Raw genomic sequence first — 8,175 nt, forward strand, 5'->3', positions numbered from 1 at the left:
CGTCGGGTGGAATGGGCCCTTACATAGCCTCGCCAGTAGCTTGCCCACCTTGTTACCAAACTTGTGGAGCGTCGCGTCTAGTTGGGATCTTTTAGTTTGTTCAAGTGTGTTTGCCCAAGTGTCGAAACTGTTCTTGGCCGCCTGCCATTCGGTTCTGTTATCAAGGGAGTCGTTAGTAGAGAGGGACCTTTGGGCTAAATGTAGTCGTGCACTGGCCCGTTTGTAATGAGATAGTGCGTTCCTTTTAAAGGAGGAGGCATAGGAGATGATCTGGCCTCTGAGGAACGCCTTGCCGGCATCCCAGAAGAGGTTGGGGGAGTCCGAATGGGGGGAGTTTGCCTCCGAGTATTCGCGCCAGGAGTTCGCCATGAAATGTTGAAAGTCTGGGTTGTCATGGAGATACGAGGGGAAGCGCCACAGTCTTGGGTGAGGTGGGAGATCTAAGTTAGCAAGACTAACAGAGATTGGGGCATGGTCAGAGATAGCAATATCGAGCACTTCAGTTTCAGACAAATTTGGTATAAGATCGTCAGAGCCAAAGAAATAATCTATTCTCGAGAACATGTTATGGGGGGTGTGAGTAGAAGGTGTATTCCCTGTCCGCTGGGTGAGATAGACGCCATAGGTCGCGAAGACGGAGAGATTCCATGGTGGAAGCAAAGTGGGAGGGAGTAGACGAAGCACTAGTCGCCCTGCGACGTGGGGGGGAGGACCTGTCGTCTGTATGGTGCAAGATGTCGTTAAAGTCACCGCCGACTAAATGGGGGGTCTGGGAGGTCTGGAGTAGCCAAGAAGTCAGGTCACTATAAAAAGTCTTAGTAGGGTTATTGGGAGCATAAACATTCGTGATCACTAGTTCCTTAGTCCCCAAGCGGACGTGGAGCGAGAGGAGTCTGCCCTGGGAATCTGAGTGCGTGGACAGCACCTCGCACGGGAGGTTCTTGTGGATTAATAGGAGTACACCTGCTTTGCGACTAACGGCGTCGGAGCCTATGACTTTGCCGACCCAGAGTTTCCGCATGCGATAAAAATCTGGGGCGGACAAGTGGGTTTCCTGCAATAGGGCGATATCTGTTTTCAACCTTTTTAGGTGTCGGAGTACTTTCATTCTCTTATTGGGTGATCTGAGGCCTTTCACGTTCCATGAGACTATTCTTATGTCAGGGGTGACGAGAAGAAGAAATGGGCAGGTTTTAGAAAATAATCGCCAGCCGGTGGGCAAGGCAGAAGAAATTGTTGCTGGGAGAAAATGGACCTGGAAGTAATGTGGGACAAGGGAAATAGGATGTTCAGGAAGGAGACACTGGCACTAAGGGAAGGAGGGGAAGGGGGGCAGTAAAGGAGCGGAGCAAATTGAAATATAAACAAAAACATAAACATATACACTGGAGAGAACTTCACTTTTTTCCGCATGGAGTCACTGTGTAGGCCAGCCCCCAGTGCACGGCCCAGAGGTATAGGACGCGAGCGTCCGGGCAATGGGTCTAAATAAAAATAAAAAAAAATCGAGCAGGGGTGCGGGTACGCCCCTAGAGCCAAAATAGGCACGTGCCATGTTGCGGCAGTAAACATACGCAGTGATTCCAGGAGGAGTAAGGCACAGTGCAATAAACATACGTAATAAAGCAACAAACCCACATTAGTGTAAAACAGTACATATATGAGGACCCAAGGGTGTAGAAGAGGAAAAAAAAAAAAAACTGATTAATAAAAGGAAAGGCAGAGTGCACTATTATTATATAAAGAGAAAAAAAAGAAGATAAGGCAGGTGGCCGCAAGATAAAAAAGAAAAAGAGCAGCGAGATCAGGAGCGGTGGGAACTCCTGGTATAGTTAGGCCAGGGCGTCAACTAGAACATAGGTAGCCAGTAGCACTGATGGTGTGCCCATTGGATGGGGGCAGCGCTGAAGGCCGAGGTAGTCAAGTATCATCAGGCTGGATCGTGAGCAAGCTTGGGCAATAACAAAAAAAGGGAAAAAAAAAAATAACAACATAGTAACTCACAAAATATGACAGGTTGACGGACCTGGCGAGAGGGTCACCCAAAAGGTGAGGAGAGATGGATCCAGGAGGGCTGAAATGTCATCAACGAGGGACGTCCCGATGGCGGGTATCAGGGGCAGCAGACCTGAAGCGTTTGGGTGAGTCCTTTCGGGGGCTCCTCTGATCCAGGGTGCGGTTGAGCGGTGATGCTTTGGAAGGGGTGTGAGGGTGTGCATCCTGGTGTAGGGAGCGGAGAAAAGCTTCGGCTTCAGAGGGGTCCTGGAAAGATAGTTGGTCACCGTTCGGGGCCTTTAGGCGAAGAATAGCCGGGAAGGCCAGGGAAAATTTAAGTTGCATATTAAAGAGTTCCGAGCATACCTGTTGGAATGCCTTTCTTTTCTTGGAGACCTCGATGGAATAATCGGCAAAGATTAGGACCTTGATCCCATCGACCTGTAGAGAACGTGTTTGCCTGAATTTCTGCAGGATCAGGGCCTTGTCTGAGTAGTTTAGGTACTTCGCGATGATAGGTCTAGGTGACTTGCGTTCTGGTGCCGGTTGACCTATACGATGTGCGCGTTCGACCGTGCAAGGGCCGGGAAGGCCAAGGGCTTCTGGGATGCGCACCGCGCAGAAGTTTGACAGCTCCGAGGACTGTAGCGATTCGGGGATCACTACGAATCGCAGGTTGCTCCGTCTGGCCCTGTTTTCCAGGTCATCAAGCTTCTGTAGAACATATTGATTTGTTCTGTCCTGGGAGCGTTCCGTGGCTTGGGCCTGGTAAAGTTCTTCCTCTATGTCCGACAGACGGTGTTCCAAATCATTTAATCTGGTGTGGTGTTCGCCTATTTGGGCCTTGAGCTGCTGCATGCCAGCATTTACAGCTTTTTCCACAAATGCCGTGATCATGGGGGATAATAGTGCGGCCACGGCCTGGGCAATGCGCTCTGTGGTGGAGTCCCCTGCAGGCTGCGTGGAGAGGCTGCTCTGTGATGGTGGGGCTGGAGAGGCTGGTAGTGTATGTGGAGAGGGGGGGGGCACGGTATCAGCGCTCACCTCCATGTCTGCTGCGCGTTGTGAAGAGAAGGGGGCCGAGTATGCCGAAGCCGGGGCCTCGATTTGCGGCCGCGCCGCGGTCGCGGACGGCGCGTGTGCTCGCGGTCCGGTTTTCTCCAGGAACCGGTCCATGGTCGTGTGGGATGGCTCCGGGGGGTGTTCCGTCAGGTGCCCGGCCGCTCAGCGGGATTTAATAGCAGATTTGGGGGCCGTGATGCGGGAGCCGAGGAGGAGAGCAGTCACTCCATGCGGCGCCGGAACCGGAAGTGAGCATGTCTTTTAACATGGTGTCTATCACTGGCTGATTTGTGGTGGGGAAGGCCGCAATAGGGGAGGATGCCGGTGTCTGTGTGAGGAGACTGTCCAGTGCAGGCCTTACCTCCAGGGCTTTAATGGCAGCATCTAGTCTCATCCGTGACTTGGCCGGGCTACTGGAGGCTGACTGAGGTCCCTGCGGAGCTGCGGAGGTTACATCATCCTCCTGTGGTCGCGTATTCAGGGTGTCCGCATCAGGCAAATATATGTATAGGCCCGTTCGTCTTGCGGTGAGGTATCACGGGCGCCATTTTGAAAGCTGCCTGAGGAAAAGAAGTCCGTCAGTTTTTTAGGGTGCCGGTACTGCTTGCGCTTTCGGGATGTTCCGCGCTGGTTCCCGAGCGTGTGGGGATCAGGTTGGCTAATTTTTTGTCGGTTGGATCAGCGGTATGCAGCTATTGTCGTCCGTTCAGTGCGGGAGCTGAGGAGTCAGGCTTCCATTTAGCTTGACAGTTGGCCACTCCCCCTTTCCATATTCCTTTTAAGATCCAGGTACTTTATTCATGTTTTCTTCACTTAATTTGATTTCATTCATAGTTTACCAGGTTAGGCTAACTTGCACATTATACAGCTATTATACATATGTTTGAAAATAAATCACAGATTTCCATGCTAAAAAAAAATTGTTTTTCATTAAATTTTTGGCAGATCTTCACATGTCTCGTGTAGCCAGCTTCTTAACTTGGGTGTTTCTACACCATATGGGTCTATCAGATTTTTGAAGTGTAATAAATGCAGATAAGGGATGTTTCACACATTTGTGACCTGCAATGGCTTTAGTTGATGAGCCTCAAAAAAGCTGAGAGTTATATTAGAATTTCTGGGATCTGCTTATTTACTTTTGATTAATGCTTTTTTCTTGCCCGTAACCAAGAAGTATTGAAGGCAGTCAACTAGCATTATTAGAAAGTGTAACTAAATTTGATTTAACAGTTTTCCAAAACAGTTAGGCCGCGTACACACGCGCGGACTGTTTGCCCAACCTTGTTCGTCAAACAGTTTCGGCAAACAGTCCGCTCAAAATTTGCATGAGCGGACTTGCCCACACACGAGCGGACTGTTTCAACGAACTGTTTGCCAAACAGTCCGCTCAACTTTTGAAATGAACGGACTCGCCCACGTAAGGCGGAGGCAAATCCGCCCATTTCGAGCGCGTGTACAGGTAGGCGGGGCCCGCGAAGGAGACGTCGCGGGCTCCGCCGCCTGGAATGGGCTTAAAGGGGAACCCCAACGCCGAAAAAAATCGGCGTGGGGGTTCCCCCAAAGTCCACAACAGACCCTTGTCCGAGCACGCTACCCGGCCGGCCAGGAAAGGGGGGCGAGCGAGCGCGCCCCCCCTCCTGAGCCGTACCAGGCCGCGTGCCCTCAACATGGGGGGGTGCCTTGGGGAAGGGGGGGCCGCGCGGCCCCCCCACCCCAAAGCACCTTGTCCCCATGTTGATGAGGACAAGGGCCTCTTCCCGACAACCCTGGCCGTTGGTTGTCGGGGTCTGCGGGCGGGGGGCTTATCGGAATCCGGGAGCCCCCTTTAAGAAGGGGGCCCCCGGATACCGGCCCCCCACCCTATGTGAATGAGTATGGGGTACAATGTACCCCTACCCATTCACCTGTGAAATAAAGTACAAAAAAAAAACACAACACAGGGGAAAAAATATTTTATTGCACAGCTCCGGGGGTCTTCCGTCTTCGGGGGTCTTCTCGCCGGACTCCTCCGCTATGTGTGTGTAGCTCTTTTACTAGCGGAGGAGTCCGGCTTTCTTCCTCCCCGCCGCCGGCCTCTTCTCCCGACTTCGGGGGTCTTGTCCCCCTCTTCGGTTCTTCTGCCGGGCCACCGCGCCTTCTTGTAGCTCTTTTACAGGCGGTGGCCCGGTCTTCTGTCGCCGCTGCCTTCCGTTCTTCTGTCGCCGCCTTCGGTTCTTCTGCCGGGCCACCGCGCCTTCTTGTAGCTCTTTTACAGGCGGTGGCCCGGTCTTCTGTCGCCGCTGTCGTCGTCGCCGCCGCCGCCGCCTTCCGTTCTTGTTCTTCTTCTTGTTCTTCTGCTTCTTCTCCTGGAGATGTTGACTCGACTAGCTCTCCGGCCGGAATGCCAGAGCCGCGCTGTGCGGTCACTTATATAGTGACAATGGGGCGGTGTCACATGGTATATGTCACATGGGTTGGTCACATGGTGACCCCGCCCCCTTACGATGTCATAGTCCCCATGTGACATCAACCCATGTGACCAACCCATGTGACATATACCATGTGACACCGCCCCATTGTCACTATATAAGTGACCGCACAGCGCGGCTCTGGCATTCCGGCCGGAGAGCTCGTCGAGTCAACATCTCCTGGGGAAGAAGAAGAAGAACAAGAAGAAGAACAAGAACGGAAGGCGGCGGCGGCGGCGGCGACGACAGCGGCGACAGAAGACCGGGCCACCGCCTGTAAAAGAGCTACAAGAAGGCGCGGTGGCCCGGCAGAAGAACCGAAGGCGGCGACAGAAGAACGGAAGGCAGCGGCGACAGAAGACCGGGCCACCGCCTGCAAAAGAGCTACAAGAAGGCGCGGTGGCCCGGCAGAAGAACCGAAGAGGGGGACAAGACCCCCGAAGTCGGGAGAAGAGGCCGGCGGCGGGGAGGAAGAAAGCCGGACTCCTCCGCTAGTAAAAGAGCTACACACAGATAGCGGAGGAGTCCGGCGAGAAGACCCCCGAAGACGGAAGACCCCCGGAGCTGTGCAATAAAATATTTTTTCCCTGTGTTGTGTTTTTTTTTGTACTTTATTTCACAGGTGAATGGGTAGGGGTACATTGTACCCCATACTCATTCACATAGGGTGGGGGGCCGGTATCCGGGGGCCCCCTTCTTAAAGGGGGCTCCCGGATTCCGATAAGCCCCCCGCCCGCAGACCCCGACAACCAACGGCCAGGGTTGTCGGGAAGAGGCCCTTGTCCTCATCAACATGGGGACAAGGTGCTTTGGGGTGGGGGGGCCGCGCGGCCCCCCCTTCCCCAAGGCACCCCCCCATGTTGAGGGCACGCGGCCTGGTACGGCTCAGGAGGGGGGGCGCGCTCGCTCGCCCCCCTTTCCTGGCCGGCCGGGTAGCGTGCTCGGACAAGGGTCTGGTGTGGACTTTGGGGGAACCCCCACGCCGATTTTTTTCGGCGTTGGGGTTCCCCTTTAAGCCCATTCCAGGCGGCGGAGCCCGCGACGTCTCCTTCGCGGGCCCCGCCTACCTGTACACGCGCTCGAAATGGGCGGACTTTCCGAGCGGGAACAGTCCGCTCATTTCGAAAGTACAGCGGACAGGCCCACACACGGGCGGACTGTTCGCTCAAACACAGTTTCAGCGGACAGTTTTTCGGAATTTCCGAAAGACTTTGTCCGTCCAACTGTCCGCTGAAACTGTCCGCTGAAAGCCCACACACGAGCGGACTGTCCTCCCAAACACTGTTCAGCGGACAAGGTTGGGCGAACAGTCCGCCCGTGTGTACGCGGCCTCACATTTAAGGCATCTCAGTTGCTTGTGCTCTCAATCGAACTGTCAAACCATCAATTGACTGGTGTCATAACTGATCACATGTGCAGCACCATAGCAATTGCTGATCAAACATAAACTAACATGGCAGTTTCCTTGGCTGTCTAGGATTGGATTTCTACTTAACAGGTATATTTTGATGTGTTTTAGAGTGAAAAAAAAGGTCACAAGTGGAGGCAAGTGAACAGATCTTTAAATGAGGTTGCCGTGCAATGCATTCCTATTTATAAATAGAGATGAATGAGTTGATCCTGGATAAAATTCTAAAAAAAAACGAACAAAAAAATAGATTTAAATTCTTGAATTAGTAGCTAAAGTAAATTTTAAACATTACATGCACCTATACCTATAGATTAGAAGACAGTAAAGGAATGCATAGTGATAAGAAAATAATTCCCAATTCACAAAAATGCAGTGTCTATGCCCTCATATAGGAATACATTTCTAGACCAAATAGATGCCAATATGCATGCCTATATAATAAAGCAAGTTTCCAAGAATATACATGTACCAGGAACTATAAAGAAATGAAAATTCAAGCTGTTGTCTTTGAGGTCAGCAGAATCTTTTCTCTATGTTTAAAGTACTGCACTGAAAGTTAGAATGAATGTTTTTAACCTAAAAGAGAACTTGGCCACAGAACATAAGCAAACGTCTGTTCGTTTTCATTTTGTTCTTGACATTTTCAGGCTAACAACTGAGAGACATTTAGAGTCTTCTCAGCACGGCTTTGTGTGGTAAGGAGAGAGTGATAATACAAAAAGTGCCACTTTGACCTTCATCATAGCACATGCTCTTGTGCAATAATCATCCTGGTTTGTTTATCGTGACTTAGGAAAATGGAAGTCAAACGACTGTGAAAAAGCAGATGATGTCATTAACATGCTGCCATAGTAATATATTAAGTTTCAAAACACACAATGGCACATAGACTAATCACCCAGTAAATGATGTGTTAGCTGCTAGATTTAAATTCCTGTATATCTTGCAAAAATGTGTGATTTATAACGTTAGAAATGTCTATACGGTATACTTTACATTATCCAAATACACATAACACTATAAATGGAAGGACAGTCTGGCTTTCTACACCTCCCAGCACACTGTAACTTCTGCTGTCTTACACAGTAAAACTTCTATTGTTTAACTGATTATATGCTCTTTAGTATAATTGTTGGCCTATGTGCAACACAATGGATCCATACTTTGCTGCTTCTGGATTTGGAGAACAATGATCACCATATCTCTTTGGTTCTCTATCATCTTCTGTAAAACTGAGTAATAAAACGACATAAAAAATGG

This window comes from Lithobates pipiens, unplaced genomic scaffold (assembly GCF_037356315.1).
Source record: "Lithobates pipiens isolate NorthernLeopardFrog02 unplaced genomic scaffold, aLitPip1_a1.2 Scaffold_25, whole genome shotgun sequence".
Taxonomy (NCBI): domain Eukaryota; kingdom Metazoa; phylum Chordata; class Amphibia; order Anura; family Ranidae; genus Lithobates; species Lithobates pipiens.